Source organism: Humulus lupulus, chromosome 2 (assembly GCF_963169125.1).
Source record: "Humulus lupulus chromosome 2, drHumLupu1.1, whole genome shotgun sequence".
NCBI lineage: Eukaryota > Viridiplantae > Streptophyta > Magnoliopsida > Rosales > Cannabaceae > Humulus > Humulus lupulus.
This window is the reverse complement of record NC_084794.1, coordinates 172,360,559-172,386,674: the sequence shown is the minus strand read 5'-3', so window position 1 is coordinate 172,386,674 and position 26,116 is coordinate 172,360,559. Positions and strand designations below refer to the sequence as shown.

The window sequence follows — 26,116 nt, the reverse complement described above, 5'->3', positions numbered from 1 at the left end:
CACCTACAATCCAAATTGGAGAAACCATCCGAACTTTTCATGGAGACAAAACCAACCCCAAATGAATCAAGGATACCAATACAACACACAAAACCAAACTCATGCCCCACAAAATCAACCATATCCTCAACAAAGGAAACCTTCCTTAGAAGATACTTTACAACAATTTATGCAATCCACTCAACAAATCCTACAAAATCAATCTCAATTAATTACCAAACTCGAGACACAAGTAGGACAACTCGCTAGTGCTTTAGCTGATAAAGAAAAAGGACCATTCCCTAGTCAACCTATCCCCAATCCAAAATGTCAATATGAGATAGGAAAGTCTATTCATAATGGAGAAGTCAAATCAATTTCAACTCTTAGGTCCGGAAAGAACATTGTCAAACCCGATTACATACCCGAGGTTGAAAAAGAAAAAGAAAAGAGTCAGCCTTCTAGTTCTAATGCCAATGACTCTTCAAACAAGGAAACTCCAATCCATCCTTTCATTCCAAAAGCCCCATTCCCACAAAGATTACTTCCAATTAAAAAAAGGCGGCCAATACAATGACATCTTAGAAGTTTTTAAACAAGTTAGTATTAATATCCCTTTCTTAGATGCCATTAAAAAAATTCTTGCCTAATCTAAATTTTTAAAGGATCTTTGTACTGTTAAAAGAAACACTAATGTTCCTAAAAATGCGTTTTTAACTGAACAAGCTAGTTCCATTATTCAATATAAGAAGTCTTGTTAAATATAAAGATCCTGGGTGTCCCACAATTTCATGCATTATTGGTGATCATTTTATTAACAAAGCTATACTTGATTTGGGTGCAAGTGTGAATTTATTGCCTTATTCTGTTTATAAGCAACTTGGTCTTGGTGAACTAAAACTTACCTCTATAACTCTTCAATTACTCGATCATTCTGTGAAAATTCCTAGAGGCATTATAGAGGATGTTTTGATAAAAGTTGATAAATTTTATTTTCCTGTTGACGACATTGTTCTTGATACTCAACATGTGGAAAATGTGCATGCTCAAATTCCTATAATTTTAGGTGGACCATTGTAACGCCCTGCTAGTTAGGGTCCATTACCAGGTGTGTTTTGAAACCAGTGCTGGACTTACTAACAAGTCATTTGGACTAAACACGTGATTAACCACTAAAGTTTGGGTACTAAAAACTTGTGTCCATATCATAAACATTTCCATTAAGTTAAAGATAAGTTCTTTACATGGGATCCCAAAAACATTAGTTTAAAAGTCTGTTACAAAACTTAGATTACACACTAAGCCATCCTAAGCGGCAAAAGCTGGGTTTAACCCTAGTTCCTCTGAGCATCTCGGCCGTGGTGGTCGAGCAGACTGCATATGTACATACCACTGCTAATGCCCTCCGACTCATGGCTGATTGAGCTTCTCTTTACCTTTACCTGCACCACAAAGCACTTGTGAGCCAGAAGACTCAGCAAGAAAACTTAATTAACAGTTATGTGAATAAAACAACCATCAAACAGTAATAACTGATTCCAGTGCATTCATTAAACCCAATTGGAGACCATAGGGTCACACAAGTGCATGTCGCACTTCCTTTCAAGTTGTTGGCATCCGAGCCAGTCAAGTGCATGTTGCACTCCCAGTGTGGCCCAGCCATGGTGGCCTGCTGATAAACGAGTTTTAGGCTCGTTTATGGTTCTAGTTTTTAGGTTATTTTTCTTTAGTTAGGATTGTTTTATTTCGGATTTATGCTCGTTTGTTCTTGTTTCAGGGTAATTGATGTTAAGTGTTGCAAATATTGAAAAGGAGCGAAAATGGAATGAAATCGAGACGGATTAGTGACTTTTGGGTGTTTCTGTAAGTAGCGCTACAGCGCTACCTTGGGAGCGCCGTAGCGCTAGGAAGAATTCTTGAAGAGCTTCAGCACTGACTTAAGCGCTTCAGCGCTACAACATCAGCGCTACAGCGCTGGGAAGCAGTTTTCAGGAAGATAGTTCCTGACTTTAGCGCTATAGCGCTACCAAAAGAGCGCTACAGCGCTGGTGCCTAGTTTTTTCCCCGTTTTGTTTCTGAGTTTAGCGCTACAGCGCTACAATGTTAGCGCTATAGCGCTGGGGTCGCGATTTCTGGCATAATTGGTTATTTTTGATGGGCAATTCAGTCTTTTCGAGAGGGAATTTTCAGTAGGGTTTTTTGGGAGTCATATAGGCGACTGAGAGAGGCTAATAGGAGACGACGACGGCTGGAGTAAGAACACCATATTGGAGGATTCGTCCCTGAGTTTTCATCATCTTTTTCTGTCAATTTTCATGTTTGTAATTGAATTATCTTATTGCTAGAATGAAGATCATAGGCTAAATTCTCTTTTAGGGCTTTTATGTGAATCTTTTGGAAACCCTTGTTATGGTTTAATGCAAAATTGATATTCTTCTTCATCTCTTTCAATTCCTTGCAATCTATGTTAATTGTGCGATTATTGATTGATCACCTCTAATTGCTATTTTATGAATCAAATTAAAATCTGAAAAGTGAAATTTGATATGCTTTGATTGTTTGGATGCAAATTTAATTTAGAACGAAAGTATCTAGGTTATTTGCTTATTTTCTGAGTTGTGTGGCTAATGCCCTCTACATGATTCAACTTACCATAGAAATATAGGAAGTTGTCATTTAGATTGATTTTCATAAGTCTTGACCAGATTATGAATTGTTGTTGCAACTTATTCTTGAATAGAGAAAAGGAGATATAGATGCTTGCATTAGGAAATAACAGGGTGGAAAAATAGAGAATCATAATTGTCCTAATTGTGTTTTCTTTGTGAATTTGTTTAATTCTTCACTGCGTTTTGTTAGTATTTTTCTTAGTTTAAAATCTCTGATAATTGCTTAATCAAATAGAATTAAGGGATTAATTGATTGGTAATTGATAAATCAGTCCTTGAGGACGATACTTGGTTTTACCATTTTATTACAAGTTTGCGACTGTGTGCACTTGCATAGCTTAGAATTGGTCGAAAAAGTTTTTGGCGCCGTTGCCGGGGATTGAAAATTATCAATATCAGTCTAATTAATTTTTATTCTAATTTGATTTTTATTTCTCTTGTTTCTAATCTGTTTAGTTGCTTAATTTGTCTATCTCAGGTGAATTTTGGTATATGCGTGGCAGGAAAGGAAAAGCCACACTTGTTCCTCTGAATCCCGAGATCGAAAAGTCTTGCAATCAAATCAGAAAGAATAAGAGAGAGACCCAGAATTCTGTGAAGATGGCACAGAATGATGGGGATGGCAGGAATGGTATAAATCCAGGAGTTGTCCAAGGGGTTCAGGCTCAGACCAACGCTGAGAGGAGTCTGAGAGATTATGTGCTACCCACTCTGACGGGAGTACAAAATAGTATACGCCCACCAGCTGTAGAGGCCAACAACTTCGAAATCAAGCCTGCTATTTTACAAATGGTGCAGTCCTCTGTGCAATTCAATGGGTTGCCCTCTGAAGATCCTCACACCCATTTGTCCAACTTCCTGGAGTTGTGTGGAACCTTCAAATATAATGGGGTGAGTGATGACGCAATCAAGCTTAGGCTCTTCCCATTTTCTCTAAGGGACAGAGCTAAGAGTTGGCTGAATTCTCTGCAGCCAAACTCCATTGTCACTTGGCAAGATCTGGCTCAGAAATTTTTATCCAAATTTTTCCCTCCGTCAAAGGCTGCTAAACTGAGGGGAGAGATAAATAACTTTTGCCAGAATGACGGGGAGTCACTGTATGAAGCTTGGGAACGGTTTAAGGAACTCCTGAGAAGATGTCCTCATCATGGCATTGAACAGTGGATGCTAGTACAAAATTTCTACAATGGTTTATGTCCAACAACCAGAACTATTATAGATGCTGCAGCAGGTGGTACTTTTATGAGCAAGAGTGCAGCTGGTGCTTATGAGCTGCTGGAGGACATGGCTACAAACAACCATCAGTGGTCAGAGGAAAGATCATCAGGAGTTAGAAAGGTAGCTGGGGTGCATGAGCTAGATGTGATTACTGCTTTAACAGCGCAAGTAGCCTCTTTGACCAAGCAGTTGCAACAGAGTAGTATGTCTGCTAATGCGGTTCAGATGGCAGTGAGGTGTGAAATGTGTGGTGGTGCTCATTCTTTCGATCAGTGCCCTATCTGTAATAATAACACCCCAATGGATCACGCCCAAGTTCAAGCGGTGGGAAATTTTCAGAGGCCACTCAATAACCCATTCTCCAACAACTACAATCCAGGGTGGCGAAATCATCCAAATTTTTCGTGGAAGAATAATCAAGGCCAACAACCTCCGTTTCAGGGCCAGTTTCAGAATAACATGCCTCAGCCACCTATGAATCAAGCTTCGTCATCACTGCAGCCTAGGCCTCAACAACCAATGCCTCAACCTGAGAGACCTAATGAACTGCAAGCTGCCCTGTTGACTCTTACTAATACACAAACTCAATTCATGACTGAGACCAGATCCTCCATTAGAAACCTTGAGACACAGGTTGGGCAGTTGGCCAATATGCTCAATAACAGACCTCAGGGAAACTTGCCTAGTAATACTGAAGTAAACCCCAAGGAGCAAGTTCAGGCAATTACTCTGAGGAGTGGAAAGCAAACAGAGCAGCCTAGACCTCCACAGGCAGTAGTTCAGAAAAAAGAGATGGGTGCACAGTCTGATTCAGACAGGGTTACTGAAGACCATCAGAAGTCAGATCAGAGTCCCCCAGTTGTCATTGAGCAGCCAGTTAGAGTTCCATACCCTCAGAGGCTTAGAAAGACTACCCTTGATAAACAGTTTTCTAAGTTTCTTGAGGTGTTTAAAAAGCTGCACATAAACATTCCTTTTGCGGAGGCCTTGGAGCAGATGCCCAGTTATGTTAAGTTCATGAAGGAGATTCTGTCAAAGAAAAGGAGAATGGAGGACTATGAGACTGTAGCACTCACTGAAGAGTGCAGTGCTATTTTACAACGGAAGTTACCCCAAAAGCTGAGAGATCCGGGGAGTTTCACCATACCTTGCACCATTGGCGAGTTTGAATGTAAGCACACCTTATGTGATCTGGGGGCAAGTATCAATCTGATGCCCTTATCTGTGTTTAAAAGACTTGGTTTGGGGGAGGCAAAACCAACAACTGTCACTTTACAGCTCGCAGACCGATCGTTAACACATCCACGAGGTATTATTGAGGATGTTCTTGTGAAAGTGGATAAGTTCATATTTCCCGCTGACTTTATTGTTCTGGACATGGAGGAGGACACAGATGTCCCTATTATTCTTGGTAGGCCATTTCTAGCCACAGGCCAAGCTCTTATTGATGTTCAAAAAGGAGAGCTTAAGCTTAGAGTTCAAGGAGATGAGGTGGTCTTTAATGTCTTCAAGTCTATGAAGTATCCGATGGCTAGTGACAGTTGCTTTAGTGTGGATGTGATAGAAAAGGCAGTCTCCAAGAGAAGGATGAGCAGTGATGCCTTAGAGGCAGTATTATTGGGTGATGAAGGCGATGATGATGAGGACGCTGAGATCAGAGAATGTGTCAACTGGATAAATTCTTTCTTACCATATTGGAAAAAGTTCCAAGAATTAGCGGATGCGACTGAAAAACCGCTAACCTCCATTCAGCAGCCACCACCGTTGGAATTAAAGGTTCTCCCAGATCACTTGCAATATGCTTATTTGGGAGAGAATGAAACCTTACCGGTCATTGTGTCAGCTGACCTGTCAAAGGTAGAATTGGAGAAACTGTTGAGGGTTTTAAGGGAGCATAAATTGGCCATTGGGTGGACCTTGGCAGATATTAGAGGAATAAGCCCAGCGACAGTGATGCATAAAATTTTATTGGAGGAGAATAGCAAGCCATCCATAGAGGCCCAGAGAAGACTCAATCCAGCCATGAAGGATGTAGTATTGGACCAGATTCTTAAATGGTTGGATGTCGGGGTGATCTACCCAATTTCTGATAGTACATGGGTGAGCCCTGTGCAAGTGGTACCTAAGAAGGGTGGAATGACTGTGGTGAAAAATGAGAACAATGAACTCATTCCAACAAGGACTGTAACGGGGTGGCAGATTTGTATAGACTACCGCAAGCTCAATAAGGCAACAAGGAAGGATCATTTTCCTTTGCCTTTTCTTGATCAGATGCTTGATAGATTGGCAGGCCACAGCTACTACTGTTTCTTGGATGGGTATTCTGGGTATCATCAGATCGCTATTGCACCAGAGGATCAAGAGAAAACAACCTTCACATGTCCTTATGGCACATTTGCTTTCAGGAGAATGCCATTTGGACTATGCAATGCCCCTGCAACATTTCAACGGTGCATGATGGCCATATTTTCAGACATGGTAGACCGGTGTATTGAGATTTTCATGGATGACTTCTCTGTTTTTGGCTCATCATTCGACCTCTGTTTGGGTAATTTGAAGAACGTGCTGCGTCGTTGTGAGATGGCTAATCTGGTGTTGAATTGGGAGAAATGCCATTTTATGGTAAAAGAGGGGATCGTTCTTGGCCATAAAATTTCAAGTGAGGGAATTGAGGTAGATAGAGCGAAAATTTCTACCATTGAAAGGCTGCCTCCACCAGTTTCAGTAAAAGGAGTTAGAAGTTTTCTTGGTCACGCTGGGTTCTATCGAAGATTCATCAAGAATTTCTCAAAGGTGTCTAAGCCTCTTTCGAATCTGCTTATGAATGGAGTTGTCTTTGATTTTAATGACGAGTGTTTGAGGGCGTTCAATTTCTTGAAAGAAAAGCTTATTTCTGCTCCAATTGTGATAGCTCCGAGATGGGAATTGCCTTTTGAGTTGATGTGTGATGCCAGTGATTACGCAGTGGGGGCAGTTCTGGGACAGCGGATTGACAAGGTATTCAGGTCTATTTACTATGCTAGTCGGACTCTAAATGATGCTCAGCTTAATTATGCCACCACAGAAAAAGAGTTGCTAGCTATTGTGTTTGCTTGCGACAAATTTAGACCATATCTGATTGGCAACAAGGTGATTGTCTACACTGATCACTTTGCCATTAAATATTTGATGCCAAAGAAAGATGCCAAGCCCCGCCTGATTAGATGGATTCTGTTGCTTCAAGAATTTGACATGGAGATTCGTGACAAAAAGGGCAGCGAGAATGTGGTAGCTGATCATCTCTCTAGACTTGAGGCGGAGGAGACTGAAAATAAGAAAGCAGTGCAAATCAATGATCATTTTCCTGACGAGCAGTTGTTTGGGGTAAGTGAAACCTTAGCTGTCCCTTGGTTTGCAGATATAGTGAACTTCTTAGTTGCCAAGATTGTGCCTTCTGAAATGTCAAGGCAGCAATTAAAGAAATTCTTTTCTGAGGTGAAACACTACTATTGGGAGGAACCTATTCTCTATAGGCACTGTGTTGATCAGATTATCAGAAGGTGCGTTCCTGAAGAAGAGATGCAATCCATTCTTAATCACTGTCATACTCAACAATGCGGAGGGCATTTTGGAGCATCAAGAACGGCGGCTAAGGTATTACAAAGCGGTTTCTATTGGCCTTCATTATTCAAGGATGCCAATGTGTTTGTCAAGGCTTGTGATAGATGTCAGAGAACGGGCAATATCTCGAGGAGAAACGAAATGCCTCTACAAGGGATTCTTGAGGTAGAACTGTTTGACGTATGGGGCATCGATTTCATGGGGCCTTTTCCACCATCTTACAACAATGAATACATTCTATTGGCAGTGGATTATGTATCTAAATGGGTGGAGGCTGCAGCAACTAGATCCAATGACGGAAAAACTGTCCTTAATTTTCTGCAGAAACATATTTTTACTAGATTTGGTACTCCCCGAGCTCTGATTAGTGATGAAGGGAAACACTTTGTGAATAAGCAACTGGATGCATTGTTGGCTCGTTATGGAGTTTATCACCGAAAAGCTTTGCCTTACCATCCTCAATCAAATGGGCAAGCTGAAGTTTCGAATAGAGAAATCAAGAGCATCCTGGAGAAGACCGTTGACAGTTCGAGGAAGAATTGGTCGAAAAAGTTAGATGATGCGATTTGGGCATACAGAACTGCATTCAAAACACCGATAGGCATGTCTCCTTACAGGTTGGTGTTTGGTAAAGCGTGTCATCTACCAGTTGAATTGGAGCACAAGGCATTCTGGGCTATGAAAAAGTTGAATTTTGATTGGAATGCTGCTAGTGAACGAAGGCTGTTGCAACTGAATGAACTTGACGAGTTCAGAAATGAGGCTTATGAGAATGCCAAGATTTATAAAGAAAGAACAAAGGCTTGGCATGACAAGAACTTAATCAGAAGGGAGTTCCAACCAGGGCAGCAGGTACTTCTGTTCAATTCAAGACTTCGACTGTTTCCTGGCAAATTGAAGTCAAGATGGTCAGGGCCCTTCACTGTAGTTCAAGCTTTTCCATATGGCTCTGTAGAAGTTCGGGGCAATTAAGGTGCTTTATTTAAAGTCAATGGCCAGAGATTGAAACCTTACTTGGGTGGTACTTTCGATCAAGCAAAGTCTGTCCTTCTTCTGAAGCCTCTTTGAAGAGGGATCCAGCGTCCGACTAAATGACGTTAAAGACAGCGCTTTGAGAAGGCAGTTCTCAATTGTGAATTTTATTTTATTTTATTTTATTTGGTTTTGAACAATGATGGGATTTTGTATTTAGTTTTTATTTTTATTTTTATTTTTTTATGTAGTTTTGAACCGTGAAAATCGTGAAAAAAAAAAAAAAGAGAAGTGGTGATTTCAGGAGCTATAGCGCTACAGCGCTGCACTTGCAGCGCTATAGCGCTCTTCTCAGAAAGGAACAGGAGATTCGAGGTTCAACAAGCGCTACAGCGCTGTTAAACCAGCGCTATAGCGCTAGTTCCAGAGGCCCACTCCCAAATCGCGTATGAACGCTATAGCGCTACTCCTATAGCGCTATAGCGCTCGGCCCAGTGAACCACTTAATAATCAGAAAGGTGCGATTTTTTTTCCCTCATTTCTTCTTCTTTCTTTTTCTTCATCTTTATTTCTTTCTTCCTATCCTCTCCATCCCTCCATAGCCTTGCCATTACAGCCTTTTTCCCAGAAATTTCCCCACACACCTTTCATTTTTCCTTCATTCTTCATCTTATTTTCTTTTTTTTTCTTCCCTTCCATTCCAATCTCTTTCACTTTTGCCCCAAATCTATTTTGAAACCCTAGAATTTCATTGATCCAAATTCTTGCAAAAAGAGGAAATTCTGAAGGGGGTATTCACATTCAAGTGTAAGGGAATTTATTGCAAAGGTTTGGTAAGTGTTTTTCTTTCCTACTCTCTTACGATTTGTGTTGCTGTGATATTTGGGATTGGCTGGCCTTGTTTGATTGAAGAGGGTAAATCCTTTCTGTGGTTTGGGTTTGGGGATTCTAGTTGATTTGCTTGAAAGGTTGAATATTGCTACTGTTTGTAAAGAGGAAAAAGGTCCATAAAGAGGGGAGGTGCTGTAAAATTTTTGTCTTGTGGCTTGGTGATCATAGAGATAATGGCACCCAAGCAAAGAGCGGGTAGAAACAAGGGGAAGGGGCAAGCTTCTGCGTCTCAATCCAGGGAAGAAAGTTCTGAGCATGAGTATGATGAGACTCGATTTATAAATTTCCAGGCTCAGGAGCGGTATGAGAAATTTGTCAGGAAACCCTTGATCTCCGAGAGAGAAGTAGAATTTCAGTCTGAACCGTTTGCTCATCCGATCTTTGAACGGGTTCGGGTGAATCTCATGAATAGGAAATGGGGCGATTTTGTAACAAGGCTGGCTCAGGCTAATGTGTCGTTGGTGTATGAGTTTTATGCCAACCTACGAGATAAACACAATGACACAGTCTTTGTTCGAGGGAAACGTGTGCCCTTCACTGCTGAAGCGATTAATAGGGTGTTCAAGGTCCCGCATATCAAACAAGAGGAGGAGGAATATGCCCAATTCTTGGGCGGTTCTATAGATTTTGCGGCCGTGGCTGATAAACTGTGTTTTGAAGGCGCCCCTTGGAATTTATCTGGCAGCCTCCCTAAAAGTTTAGCATCATGCCAGCTTAACAGGGAGGCGAGATTTTGGGCGTTCCTTGTTTGTGCTCGATTCATGCCTGTTAGTCATGTATCTGATATGACTAATGATCGAGCCTTATTAATGTACGCATTGATGCAGGGGATGAGTGTTAATCCGGGTATTTGGATTAAGGCCAACATCAATTTCATTGAAAAAGGGCACACTACTGGTGGTTTGGCCCATGGATCAGTCATCACAATGTTATGCTGTAAGGCTGGTGTCCCAGAGTTCGTTACTGATATCTATCATTCGCTGCAGCAACCATTATCCATTAATCTGATGAATGACTATCCCGAGCCTTCTTTATATGTGCCACAAGCAAGAAAAAAGGGAAAGCGCCGTATGGAAGCTGCTGTGGAGGAGGACGATGAACCAGCTTTAGTGGGTAGCGATAGCAATTCAAGCTTGCAGCAAGTTAATGAGAAGTTGGATTATCTAATCCAACAGAATCAATATGTGGTTCAGCAGCAGCATATGGTGAATCAGTATTTAGGCCAGCGTTATGATTATGAAGTGAGTCATGTGGCTCAACTAAACAATTTGGTGAACCGCTGGTCGCTAGATGATTCAGATCGCATGTATTTTGCTCCACCTCCACCTTATCCACCGTACTCTCCGTTTTACCCTCCGCCTCCACCACCGTCTTTTGCTGGTTTTCCTGCACCTGAACCTCCGCAATCTCAGCCTTTCGAAGGCCCTTCGTTCCATCCACCACCACCGCCATACTGATGTGGCTGGTCAGGTAAGTTCTCTTCCTCTGTTTTTATTTTTTATCACATTGGGGACAATGTGCATCTTTAGTTTGGGGGGGGGGGGGGGGGGCTTATGCTGTTTTTATTTTTCTGTTTTTATTTGTTTTTGAGTTGTAGTGTTATCGTTAAACCATCATTCGTGTCTGTTTCTGCTTTGTTTTTGTTCATGAAAAGGAAATTGAATTCAACTGTGTGCTTGGTTCAATTGGTTTAGCGTTTAATTTAAAGGTTTTTTTTGGGAAATTTTTAATATGTTTTGAAAATGCAACATTTTGGAGTTTATTATATATGTTGGACTAGGGTTGGTGGTATGACAATTTGAATTTGATAGAACTTGCATTGTTTGGCCTTTGAGGCGAAATCCTTGATGACATGTGTTTAGAAAAGTGATTTAGGCAATTTTATTGGATCGATTGTGCCTTTCAAGCCAACCTTGATTATTATCCTTAGTCACCCTTTTTGAACCTTAAACTTTGTTTTTTTTGTTCTTGATCATACTTTTTGAGCCTGAATTTCTTAACTTCTTTATTTTTGTTTTCCTTTCCTTTTGTTATCATAAGCATATAATCTGTGGGAAAGAAGAAGAAAAAAAAAATAGTAAGAAGTTGGTATGATGGGAATACAGTATGATTGTACAAAAACGAAAAAAGAGAGAGAGAGAAGTCTTTGAAAAAAAATATATATATATATATATATTATCACTTTGTCACACTCCTTGATCATATATATGTATAGAAAATAATAAGTTTGGGGGAGTGTGATTTGAAAAAAAAAAAAAAAAGTGATAAGTCTAGAAAAAGAAAAGAAGAAAAATAATGAAAAGTGTTGTCATCTCTCTCTCTAATTGTATAAAAGGGCGATTTTTGGTGTGGTAAAAAAAAAAAAAAAAAAAAAATTTGGTTGGTTTTAAGGTTTTATGCTTATGGTAACGACTGAGCTTAAATGACAATTTTATCTACCCCTGCCTAAGCCAAGCTATAACCTGTGAAAGTCCTCTTGATTTCAAAACACATGTTATTGACATTAGTGAAGAAGGTCAAGTGATGCAAAGCGTATTGAAAATTTGGTTTGTGGAATTGTCTGAAAGGAGTTGAGCATATATGATAGAGTCCAATTGTTGCAGTAATTTTCATGATATATTTGTGATTTCCCTAATTGAACTTTACAAATCGGACTTTAAGGCAATTGAGCTGAAATTCTGGTTATTGTTATTGCAATTGAGAGTTCATGAGTTTTGGCAAAGTAGTATAGATAGTAATGATGGTTTAATGTGTTCGTTTTGTGTTTGTTTCGTTTTGTTAGTTTAAGTTAGGATTTACTCGAGGGCGAGTAAAGATTTAGTTTGGGGGAGTTTGATAAACGAGTTTTAGGCTCGTTTATGGTTCTAGTTTTTAGGTTATTTTTCTTTAGTTAGGATTGTTTTATTTCGGATTTATGCTCGTTTGTTCTTGTTTCAGGGTAATTGATGTTAAGTGTTGCAAATATTGAAAAGGAGCGAAAATGGAATGAAATCGAGACGGATTAGTGACTTTTGGGTGTTTCTGTAAGTAGCGCTACAGCGCTACCTTGGGAGCGCCGTAGCGCTAGGAAGAATTCTTGAAGAGCTTCAGCACTGACTTAAGCGCTTCAGCGCTACAACATCAGCGCTACAGCGCTGGGAAGCAGTTTTCAGGAAGATAGTTCCTGACTTTAGCGCTATAGCGCTACCAAAAGAGCGCTACAGCGCTGGTGCCTAGTTTTTTCCCCGTTTTGTTTCTGAGTTTAGCGCTACAGCGCTACAATGTTAGCGCTATAGCGCTGGGGTCGCGATTTCTGGCATAATTGGTTATTTTTGATGGGCAATTCAGTCTTTTCGAGAGGGAATTTTCAGTAGGGTTTTTTGGGAGTCATATAGGCGACTGAGAGAGGCTAATAGGAGACGACGACAGCTGGAGTAAGAACACCATATTGGAGGATTCGTCCCTGAGTTTTCATCATCTTTTTCTGTCAATTTTCATGTTTGTAATTGAATTATCTTATTGCTAGAATGAAGATCATAGGCTAAATTCTCTTTTAGGGCTTTTATGTGAATCTTTTGGAAACCCTTGTTATGGTTTAATGCAAAATTGATATTCTTCTTCATCTCTTTCAATTCCTTGCAATCTATGTTAATTGTGCGATTATTGATTGATCACCTCTAATTGCTATTTTATGAATCAAATTAAAATCTGAAAAGTGAAATTTGATATGCTTTGATTGTTTGGATGCAAATTTAATTTAGAACGAAAGTATCTAGGTTATTTGCTTATTTTCTGAGTTGTGTGGCTAATGCCCTCTACATGATTCAACTTACCATAGAAATATAGGAAGTTGTCATTTAGATTGATTTTCATAAGTCTTGACCAGATTATGAATTGTTGTTGCAACTTATTCTTGAATAGAGAAAAGGAGATATAGATGCTTGCATTAGGAAATAACAGGGTGGAAAAATAGAGAATCATAATTGTCCTAATTGTGTTTTCTTTGTGAATTTGTTTAATTCTTCACTGCGTTTTGTTAGTATTTTTCTTAGTTTAAAATCTCTAATAATTGCTTAATCAAATAGAATTAAGGGATTAATTGATTGGTAATTGATAAATCAGTCCTTGAGGACGATACTTGGTTTTACCATTTTATTACAAGTTTGCGACTGTGTGCACTTGCATAGCTTTAAATTTCGCAACACCTGCACTCCACGTACATTATGCCAATCTTAGCTTATAAAATAAGTCCCTCATACCCTTGACTTATAAGTCAAGCCACCACGTGCCTCCAACTTATAAGTTGAAGCTTTAAGATTCTTAACTATTAAGAATCTCCCAGAACCCAACAAATTCTCAACTAATAAGTTGATCTCCATTTAACACTCTAATGATACCCTAGTTTATAAACTAAGCCTCACAGTCATACAAACAGTCTCATGTTCCATATAGCACACTTAACAGATAATCACACAATGCATTATAATACATCCACTCAATAGTCATAAGCATAATCATAATTATGCACGTTACAGCATACCTAATCAGACAATTGCAACATAATTATAATCATGTTCATTACCTTAACTAAGCTCTAATCATGCACTCACATAACAGGTGCAGTTTTCTTACCTTTGGTCCGTATGCGGGTTACTAGCGACAACCCTCTAAGCACGATCCCCGATTCAAGCCCTTAGCGAAAACCTAGTCACAACCGTGATAAGGAAGTTCCCATCAATAACAAGTAAATAACAACTTTCAGACCAACTCGTAGCCTCCAGGACATCGAATTCCACTTAACAAGAAAGTAGGATCGATCCCGAGCCCAAACGGTTAAGTTTCCAACCTAAAAATCCCATTAAGGTCAATTTTCCCCTTAAGAGTCGCGGCCCCTCACAGCCGAGCCGCGGCTCGCCTCTAATTCCAGAGGCTCGGCCTTCCTAGAACCAACGCGCGCTGCGGTGCGCCCCTGAGGCGCCGCGACCCGCCCCTGCATCCGAGCCCTGCGGCCTAAAATCCCCTTCGCAGGCCGCGGCTCACCATAAAGGAGCCGCAGCTCGTCACCACGAACCCAGAAATTTATGGGTTTTTTCCTCAACCAAACCCAGCCAAAGCTTAACCAAAACCGACCCACACCTCCAATTCAAATCCTACAACATATATATTCATTCTCACCAATAAAACTCAACTAATTATCACACCAAAGCTCATCAAACTTACCAAACCCAACCTCTCAATTATCAAGCATGCATAGACATCCTCACTCTAAATTATTCAGCATAATTAACCAAACAAATTTTAGTTAAGAGTTCATACCTCAGCTATGATGAAACCCTTGAGCTAAACCTCTAGTTTCCCCAAGTTTGGCACCTTAATTTCCAAGCTTCACTCTTTGAATTTTCCAAAAACCTCCTCAAGCTTCTATGGCACCTAGAGAACGTGAAAGAGAGAAAGGGAGCTGCTGAATTCTTTTTCATATAACTTCTCAAACTTTCTGAGTATATCCTAGCCACCTAGCCTTAAACCACAGTGGAAATGACTAAGTTGCCCCCTTGCCCTTATCTCATTCCTAAAGTGTTCACAAGGGCAATTTTGTCCTTTGCCTTAAATCCCACTATCCACAATTTGCATTCTATAATTCCCGCTACTCCCAACATTCTCACACAATTACCAATAATTTCCCATTACCCACTAATTCTCGGTAATGTACTAAATTACTAGAATACACCCCAAACCGGGTATTTAGACCCCGTTGTGAATTTTCCGCTAACTTGCTCACCGGGACCGCCTCTTGTCGAGTAACCCAAATATATCCACATAATAATGTGGTCTCAATCACACAAACACATATTCACATTTATACCCCAAGCGGGTCAAATTACTAATATGCCCTTCTTATAAGAAACGGCCCACATACACATATTCAATATCTTTAAAATACAAGCATGATTATATTATAATATAATCCACATAATAATTCAATTATTGCCTCTCGGCCCCCTAAACCAGGCACTAAGCCATATTAGGAAAATCGGGATGTTACAACTATCCCCTCCTTATAGGAATTTCGTCCTTGAAATTTTACCTGAACAGCTCGGGATACTGATCCTGCATAGTTGACTCTAACTCCCAGGTCGCCTCCTCGACCCTGCTGTTCCTCCATAATTCCTTCACCAAAGGTATAACTTTATTCCTCAGGACCTTGTCCTTCCTGTCTAATATTTGAACTGGCTGCTCCTCAAAGGACAAATCTGACTGCAGCTCCAGATCATCATAACTCAACACATGAGTCTCATCAGAAACATACTTCCGTAGCATCGAGATATGAAACACATTGTGCATAGCTGAAAACGCCGGAGGTAATGCCAACCTATAGGCTACATGATCGATCCTTTCCAGGATCTCAAATGGTCCTACAAACCTAGGGCTCAGCTTGCCCTTTTTTCCAAACCTTCTCACCCCTTTGAACGATGAGACTCTAAGGAAGACATAGTCTCCTACCTGGAACTCCACGTTCCTACGCTTTGGATTTGCACAACTCCTCTGTCTACTCTGCGATGCGAGCATCTGAGCTCTGATCTTCTCTATTGCTTCATTGGTCCTCTGAACTGCCTCAGGACCTAAGTATCTGCACTCACCCAACTCATCCCAATGAATAGGTGATCTGCACTTACTACCATACATCATCTCATAAGGAGCCACTCCTATGGTTGCCTGATAGCTGTTGTTGTAGGAAAACTCCATCAGGGGTAAATACTTACTCCAAGACCCCTCAAAATCCAGTACACATGCTCTCAGCATGTCCTCCAGTATCTGGATAGTCCTCTCATCGATCTGAGGATGATACACTGTACTGAACTTCAGTTGTGTACCCATTGCCTTCTGCAAACTTCCCCATAATTTGGAAGTAAAGGTAGGATCTCGATTTGACACAATCGACCTTGGAGCTCCATGAAGACGTGCTATCTCTTTAACATAAAGATCCGCATAATGGTCAATAGTATAAGTTGTCCTCACTGGTAGAAAGTGAGATGATTTAGTATATCTGTCCACTATTACCCATACTGAGTCATGTTGACCCACTGTCTTAGGCAATCCCACCACAAAATCCATTGCGATGTCTTCCCACTTCCCCTCTGGGATGTCTAAGGGCTGTAATAATCCTGTAGGTCTCTGATGTTCAGCTTTGATCTGCTGACACGTCAGACACTTGGCTACATATTCAGTTACATCACCCTTCATCCCCAGCCACCAATACAAAGTTCTTAGGTCCTGATACATCTTGGTGGTACCGGGATGCAAGGAATACGGGGTGGTATGAGATTCATCCAAAATCTCTTGTCTAATAACAGCATCCATCGGAACACAAATCCGACCCTTGTATCTTAGCAGGCCCATGTCAGATATAGAATAGTCCCTAGCTACTCCAGCTTGAACCTCCTCTCTAACCTTCACCAACTGTGGCACTTGTAACTGACTCTCCTTTATCCTCTCTAGGAGAGTAGACTGTAGGGTAATGTTGGCTAACTAGCCCACTACTAATTCAATCCCTGCCCTGGTCATATCCTCAGCTAACTCCCTGGATATCTGTCTCACACTATACAACTGCCCTGGACCTCTCCGACTTAGGGCATCAGCCACCACATTGGCTTTACCTGGATGATAGAGAATATCGCAGTCGTAGTTTTTTACCAGTTCCAACCACCGCCTCTGCCTCATATTCAAATCCTTTTGTGTAAAGAAGTACTTGAGGCTCTTGTGGTCTGTATATATCTCACACTTCTCCCCATAAAGGTAATGCCTCCATACCTTCAATGCAGAGACCACTGTCTCCAACTCCAAATCATGAGTTGGGTACCTCTGCTCATAATCCTTTAACTGTCGTGATGCATAGGCAATCACCTTCTCTGCCTGCATAAGGACACAGCCTAGTCCCTGCCTTGAGGCATCACAGTAAACCATAAATTTCCCCTGACCAGTCGGGAGACTCAAGAATGGAGCGGTAATCAAACGCTGCTTCAACTCCTGGAAGCTGTTCTCACATCTATCTGACCATATAAACTTTTGGTTCTTAAGTGTCAACTTTGTCAATGGAGATGAAATTCTGGAGAATCCTTCCACAAATTTCCTATAGTAGCCTGCCAACCCAAGGAAGCTTCTAATCTCTGAGGCATTCCTTGGCCTTGGCCAATTCTTAACAACTTCAATCTTAGATGGATCCACCTTGATCCCATCTCTACTAACAATATGACCCAAGAATGTCACCTGTGGTAACCAGAACTCACACTTCTTAAACTTCGCAAATAACTTGTGCTCCCTCAGTCTCTGCAAGACTAACCTGAGATGTTGCTCATGCTCCTCCTCTGACTGTGAATAAATCAAGATATCATCAATGATAAAAATCTTGATTGAGTTTGAGTTTAGTTCTCTTAAAAATATGAATAATTTTTAAGCTTTGTTTTTAATTATAGAGTCAATTTTGCTTATAACAAAAATTACATTTTTCATAACAAGAACACTCTTATTTCCAATAAGTTTAAGTGAAAAATAATTTTAATGAAAACCTCTTTTCAAAAGAGAAATTGACAATTTAATTAACTACATAAGCTTAACTTTTATTCATAATAATTTTTGAGATTTATTTTCATTGTGCAATTTTTGAGAAAATCCTTTTTATATCACCAATAAAAAAAAATGTGTGTTTTAATTTTTCTTTTGCTTGAGGACTAGCAAAACTTTAAGTTTGAGGGTGTGATAACTCTACAAAGTAGAGTTATTTTATCACATTTTTTATGATAATTGTTGCTTAGTCTTTGAGTTTTTAAGTAATTTATTAAGTTTTTAAGTAATTTTGAATTTATTAGTCTTATCATGATTTTATATATTTTTGTGTGTTTTTATAGATATTTTATTATAATATGTTGTAGTTTAATTATTTGAAATTTGTGTTGTTAGATTAAAAGTTAAAAATGTGATTTTATTGAACTTAATTGCCAAAGTAAATTAAAATTTTAATTAATATTTTCATGGACTTAATATGAGTTATTTTATAATTGAAAATATTTGATTCTAATTTAATGTTTACTTATTTTGTAGATAAATTGTTGCATTTTTTTTCTCTTGAAAAGAGAAGAAAAAAATGTTAGTTTTGAAAGAAAAGAAAGAAAAATTGATGTTTTTGAGCAAGGCCCAAGCCAGCCTTCCCTCTCGGCCTAGGCCCGCGCCTCCCTGCCCAGTTCATTCTCCTCCGAGTCAACCCACAGCAACCCAGCCGAACACATCAGGAGCCTCACACTTCCCAGCTGCCAGCCGAAGCCATGCCGCCCACCAACCAAAGATCACTTCCTGGGCCCGCCTGTTGCATTCGGCCCACCAAAAGCCTCCAATAGCCATTAGCTATTTGGCCCAATTCAGCTGCCCAACCGAGCCCAACTGCACAGTAGCCTCCCAGCCACCTGAACCACTCTGCCCAGCCACCCAACCAGCCACCAACACTCCTCTTGAGCCCACAATATATTTTTGTCCCCCTATGTCTAAAAATGCCAACTTTTTACCCAATTTTTCCACATATTTTACCACAAAAATCATCATTACACCCTATAATTTACCTTTACGTACCATATTTATTTTATTTAATTAATTTAATCAATTTACTTAATTTAAGTTGATTATTTTATTGTTCTCATTTTGGCTATAAATATGGACTTTCAAGACCATTTTAGGGTGTTTAATTTTTGGTTACCATATTCTTTCTACCATTTTCTCTCTTCCATTTTGGGTTTTTCAAGAGCATTTTCAAGTACGTATTTCATTTATTTTGTAATTTCTATTCTAGTTACGTGCTTCTAATATTTTTCATAAGATTATTAAAGATCATGATGGAGCAACTTGTAACTTGATAATATTTATGTTGTATGTTGATTTCCCTTGTAATGCAACAAATTTTATGGATTTTTCTTCTTCATATATGTATTTCATCTTTAATATCTCATATTTTGGATTGTTAGATAATATGCACTTTGTTCTTCATTTTGCAAAAACATAATATTCTTTGTGTAAGATGTGTCATTAAATTGTACACATCCATGCTTAGAACAAAAATATTATGTTTTTCCTTATAAATAATGTTATTTGATTTTTTGTTGTTTCATTAGATTGATTCACATTAAATACTTTGAAATTATAATTTTTGGAAAGTGAAGAAAAATCCTATCTTTTTAGAAGTAATTTGTGCTTAAAATTATAAATATATTTGAAAAATGATAGTTTGAATTATTTTAACTATCACTAAAACTTGGAAATCAATATACTAATTAATATTATTAAACTTACATTTTGTGGATTCTAGTATCTTAATAATCTTTTCCTTTAACACTTATTTTCAAATCATTATTGGTTTATTTTTATTCTCTTAAATAGCTTTATTTTCAATCTTTTATTTTATGTTACATTTTGTGGATTCTAGTATCTTAATATTCTTTTCTTTTAACACGTATTTTCAAATAATTATTTGTTTATTTTTATTCTCTTAAATAGCTTTATTTTCAATCTTTTATTCTATGTTCATAACATTAAAACTCATCAATCTTTGGAGCTAGGTTAGAATTTATTAATTTTGGTTTAAAATAGTTTTCTTTTTGATTTTAGACAACTCCTCTGGGTTCGATCTCGTGCTTACACGAACACTATATTCCATATACGATTCGTGCGCTTGCGAGTATAAATTTTTAAAACATACCCATTTTGGGTCCATCAGATGCCTTTTACTCAGATTGGGTCGCTAACCCGGTGCTAGTTCCGAAACCTAACGGAACATGGTGAACCTGTATTACTTACTAAGACCTCAATAAAGCATGTCCTAAGGACTGCTTTACCCTACCTCGGATCGACCACCTTGTAGATGCCACAGCTGGGCATGGACTTATGACGTTCATGGACACTTACTCTGGATATAACCAGATTGCCATGCATGCCCCGGACCAAGAGCATACACGTTTTGTGGCAGATAAAGGACTATATTGCTACAATGTTATGCTGTTCGGGCTCAAGAATGTTGGAGCCACATACCAATGGCTCGTAAACATGATGTTCTCCGAACAGATAGGTAATAACATGGAAGTTTATGTTGATGATATGTTAGTTAAATCTAAACATAACAATAACCATGTGGACGACCTTGAAGAGTGCTTTGCCGTGTTACGGAAGTACAACATGAAGCTCAACCCCAAGAAATTCTCTTTTGGAGTATCATCTGGGAAGTTCCTAGGTTTCATTGTGAATGCCCGGGGAATAGAGGCTAATCCTGACAAGATCCAAGCGTTAATTGACATGCCCTCACCTCGAAAGCATAAGGATGTTCAGAGTTTGACTGGACGGATGGCGGCATTAAGTAGGTTTATCTCGAAATCTACGAACCGTTGTCTTCCATTTTTTAACCTTTTGAGAGGGGGCAAAAAATTTGAATGGACAGAGGAATGCGAGTTAGCATTTTAGGAACTTAAAAAGCACCTCGCGGAACCTCCTATCTTGTCAAAACCTGTCACAGGAGAAATTTTGTACCTATATCTCGCTACACCCGAGCACGCCATTAGCATCGTGCTCGTCCGAGAAGAATAGAAGGTACAAAAGCCAGTATACTATGTCAGCAAAAAGGTTACTGGGGGCAGAATCGAGATACCCTTTAATGGAGAAGTTGGATCTCAGCCTAATCCACTCATCTCGAAAGCTCCGACCTTACTTCCAAGTGGACCCCATCCATGTGCTGACTGACCAACCACTACGACAAGTCCTATCCAAGCCAGAAGCCTCGGGCCGATTACTAAAATGGGCTGTTGAGCTTGGGAAATTCGAGATCACTTATCATCCAAGGACAACCATAAGAACACAGGCCCTGGCAGACTTCATAGTGGAATGCACTGGAGTGACTAACAACGAAGTTATAACCCCAGCCCGCGAGCTGTGGAAAATTTATGTCGATGGGTCTTCCAACGAAAATGGATCGGGGGCAGGAATAATACTGATCACCCCAATTGGGAGTCGATTTCACTCCGCTTTGAGATTTGACTTCGAAGTGTCAAATAACGAGGCTGAATACGAAGCTCTATTGGCAGAACTTCGAATAGCCAAGGAACTCAATGCTAAGGCGATACATTGCTACAGTGACTCTCAGTTGGTGGTCAACCAAATCTTAGGGGAATACCAGGCTCGTGGGACAAGAATGGCTGCATATCTAGAAAAAACAAAAGTAGCACTCGAACATTTCAAATTTTACACGATATAGCAGGTTCCTCGAGAGAAAAATTCGAATGTAGATGCCCTAGCCAGGCTCGCCGCATCCACCGAGGTCGACGAGTTGAATGTTGTGCCAATCGAACATCTATCGACACCCAGTATAAGCAAGCCTGAACATGAGGATGTCTGCATGATTAACTCCAAGCCAACCTGGATGACCCTGATAGTTGAGTACCTTGAAACCAGCATTCTCCCAGCAGAATGGACCAAGGCTCGAAAACTGATGCATCAGATTCCCAGGTACACTATTGTGGAAGGAAGGCTATATCGAAGAGGATACTCTATGCCATTACTCCGGTGTGTGACTCCACCCGAGGCTAAGAAGATCATAGAAGAGATTCATGAAGGATTCTGTGGGGACCACACTGGGGGGCATAGCCTATCTAAGAAAATTATACACCAAGGGTACTTTTGGCCCACCATCAAAGCAGACTCATTTGATTACGTCAAGAGGTGCGATAAGTGTCAACGGTTTTCCACAATCCCTCGAGCTCCACCTTCCAAGCTAACTATGATGACCTCCCCATGGCCATTTGCGATCTGGGGAATTGACCTCATAGGCTCGTTGCCAACTGGCAAAGGCGGAGTTAAGTACGCAGTAGTCGCGGTAGATTACTTTACGAAGTGGACCGAGGCCGAACCTTTGGCAACAATTACCTCGAAGAAAATCTTAGACTTTGTGGTAAAAAACATCATCTGCTGATATGGGATGCCAAGGAAGATAGTGTCCGATAACGGTACTCAATTCGATAGCGACTTGTTTACCAACTTTTGTGAGAAAAATGGGATAATAAAAAGCTTCTCCTCTGTGGCCCATCCCCAAGAGAATGGCCAAGTCAAGGCTGTGAATAAAACCCTGAAGAGTTTTATGAAGAAAAAATTGGAAGAAGCTAAGGGGAAATGGCCCGAAGAGTTTCCCCAAGTCTTGTGGGCATATCGAACCACATCTCGTACTTCAACAGGATATACCCCTTTTTCTCTGGCATATGGATGCGAGGCTATGCTGCCAATCGAGGTCAAAATACCCACCATTCGTACCCACGCATATGATCAAGCCTCGAACCAATCCCAGCTCGAAGTAAGTCTGGGCCTGATTGAAGAAAGACGGGACGAGGCTCAACTAAAAAATGCTGCATACCAACAGCAAGCTACCCGGTATTTCAATAAAAAGGTTCGAGACAGAAAATTTGGTTTGGGAGATTTGGTGCTAAGGCGTGTGTTCTTGGCCACACGGGAGCCAACTGCTGGCGTGCTCGGGCCTAATTGGGAAGGAACTTATCAGATCGAATCGGTTATCCGATCTGGCGTCTACAAATTGGCAAGATTGAATGGGGATTTGGCACCACGAGCATGGAATGACGAACATCTACGACCTTACTATTAATAGTGTAGGAACGATGTCACCTGTAACCATGATTGTTTATCTTTACTATGCTTCTATTAATAAATTATTCAATTCCAAATAAAGTTCATTTTCGTTTCAATATGCTGTATTTTATAAAAACTTTCTTAATTTAATAACCTATGGTCACACTCATAGGATATTAAGGGGGCATTAGTGGTATATATACCGTCAGCGTCAGCTTGAAAAAATAAAATAGCATATACGAAAATAATAAAAAGCGTTTGGATATAACCAAATACGTGAGCTAAGATAGTTTGGACATAACCAAATTATAATGCCCCAAATTTCCTAATAAGGTTTAGGACCTTGATTAGGAGGCCGGAAGGGCCATAATTGGTTTATTGTGTTATTGAATGATAATATGCATGTTTATGTGTATTAAATATGCATGTGAACCCATTTTTGAGTAATTGGGTGATTTTCATATTTTGGCCATTTCAGACATATTTGGCATATATATGATATGTGTGTGGTGCTTTATTATTATTTGGTTATGCCAGGGTTACTCAGCACGAGACGATCCTAGGAGGTAAGCTAGTGGGAAAGTCACAACGGGATTTATTCTTGATTCGGGGTGAGTTAAGGGGTATTTAGAGTATTACTGGGTTATTGGGTAATGGAAATGAATATATGATGATAAATTGGGAGTTATTAAGATCAGGGGGAAATTCTGGAGGTTTTGACTATTTTGCCCCCGGGACGTGTTTTCAGGACCCCGAGCGTTAGGATTTGTTTGAGGCTACTTAAGCTTGAAGTAACATTTTAAGAAATAAAAAGAACGTCCTGTACGTTCTCTCTCCCTCTAAGTTCCATTTTCGTCTCCCGATCGCATTTTTGAAGGTAACTTGAGTTCTAGGACTCGAATTCAAGCAAGGATCGAGGCATAGCGATCCTAGGGAAGATTAGAAGCTTTATAGCCGAAGGATTTAGTTGGAAACAACTCAATCAGAGGTAATTCAAGTATTTTTTTTTTGATGAAAATATGAGTATATTGAGATTCAATCAAAACACATACACAACAAGCAAGGCCTAGTCGGCCAGCCAACAACCCTTACATCTGAATTAGAGAATCAAAAAATACTAAATCATTGTTTTTGACTTTTAGTTTAGGAAGCCTAGTTAGTCTAGTTTTCAAACAATACTTGATTAATTGATCAACAAAATCAACAGACCATGAGCTAAGATCAAAGAGACATTTGTTCCTGTTTCTCCAAACCATATAAACAACATCTGCCAAAGCTGCAGCAGCAACCCTTTGCTTTAGGCCATTAGGCTTACCCATCATCCAAGAGCTCCAATCCTCATACCTTTTCGGCCAAGTATCCCTCCCCAGCCATTTCTCCATTTTTGTTCTAAGCTGATGAGAAAAAGGACAAGCAAAAAACAGATGGGAATGTGATTCCTGCTCCTCTTCACAGACCGGGCACAGTAATGAGGATAGCTTCAGTTTGCACAGATGTAATTTGTCTCGGGTGAGCAGGTGTCCAAGAGTAGCTTGCCACAAAATAAATCTATGTTTAGGCATTGCTAAGGAACACCAGACCACATTTGCAAAATATACTTTATTTGAATTCAGCAACCTGTTGTATAGAGTTCTCACACTGATCTTGTTATTCTTGACTGCCTCTTTCAAGTTTTTAGCTGGAAAAACATCTCTCAGATTAGAAATATTTTTCCAATACCAACTCACATCCTGTTGGACTATATAGTTCCAGAAATCCTGCCCCTTAAGATAAATGGAATCAATCCATTTCACCCACAATATATCTTGCTTGGAGGATACAACCCAAACAAACTTAGCCAGAAGCACTTTGTTCCAAGTAGCCCCCTGCTTAAACCCAAGACCCCCCATGCTCTTCGGCAGGCAAACTTGATCCCATGCTGTAAGATGCAATTTGCTGCGATTGCTGTTACTGTCTTTGCGCCCCCAGAGAAAGTTCCTGCATAATTGATCAATTTCCTTGATAACACCCTTGGGAAGAATGAAGATGCTCATCCAAAATGACCTGATACTTAGAAGAACAGAGTTAATCAATTGAGCCCTTCCTGCAAAAGAGAGATGGAGACTAGACCAATTGTGAAGTTTCAGCTGAATCTTTTTAATAATAATAGCACAATCTTCAGCTTTCCATTTTGTAGTTCGAAGAGGCACTCCCAGATATTTTAGAGGAAAGCTCCCTTCAGTAAAATGGAGCCTATTTAACAGCTGCTGCGCTTCTCTGTCAGCCAAGCCCCCAAAGTATACCTGAGACTTCTCCAAGTTGGCTGACAAACCAGAAGCTAAACTGAACTCATTGAAATAGTCCTTAATAATCTGAACCGATTTAGACACGCCCTTGCAAAATATAACCAAGTCATCAGCAAAACACAAGTTAACAAGTTTCAGATTTTTACACTTTGGATGAAACCTGAACTCCGTGTTAAGGGTAGCTTGACAGAGAAGTCGGGTGAAATACTCCATTACTAGGACAAACAATAGAGGCGAGATATGGCTGCCTTGCCTAAGACCTTTTTTCCCTTTAAATCCACCTTGAATCCTACCATTCATTAAGATCAAATAAGTAGTATCCCTTAAACAAGTCATCACCCATTTGATAAATCTGTTTGGAAAACAGAAAGCAATGAGAATATCCTCCAAAAAATGCCAATCTAGCATATCATAAGCTTTGCTCAGGTCTATCTTCATTACACATCTAGGAGAGATGTTTTTCCTTTTACAACCTTTAATAATATCCTGAAGTATCAGAATATTATGTGCCAACAATCTATTTTGCACAAACGCTCCTTGATTTTGACTAACTAGACTAGGAAGGACTGTCGTCAATCTACTACAAAGCATTTTAGAAATGCATTTATAAATGGTATTACAACACGCTATGGGCCGAAAATCTACTGCCTTGGTAGGGGTATCAACCTTAGGAATCAAAGTTATTGTAGCCTTATTCATCTCTTCAGGCAGAATACCCCTCTCAAAGAAATCAAGAATGGCCTCTGAAACTTCAGCTCCCATATCCTTCCACATGGCTTTGAAAAAACCCGATCCATACCCATCTGGACCCGGACTTTTAATTGCACTAATACTAAACAAAGCATCTTCCACATCCTTTCCAGT

At 39.8% G+C, this 26,116-nt stretch overlaps 1 non-coding gene across 1 annotated transcript; it reads right to left on the bottom strand.

Annotated features, from left to right (window-relative positions):
* Positions 1 to 3,695: 3,695 nt before the first annotated feature.
* Positions 3,696 to 3,802, bottom strand: LOC133820564 (small nucleolar RNA R71). The gene has a single exon (XR_009886969.1). It is a non-coding gene; the product is annotated as a small nucleolar RNA R71 (small nucleolar RNA).
* Positions 3,803 to 26,116: the final 22,314 nt, after the last annotated feature.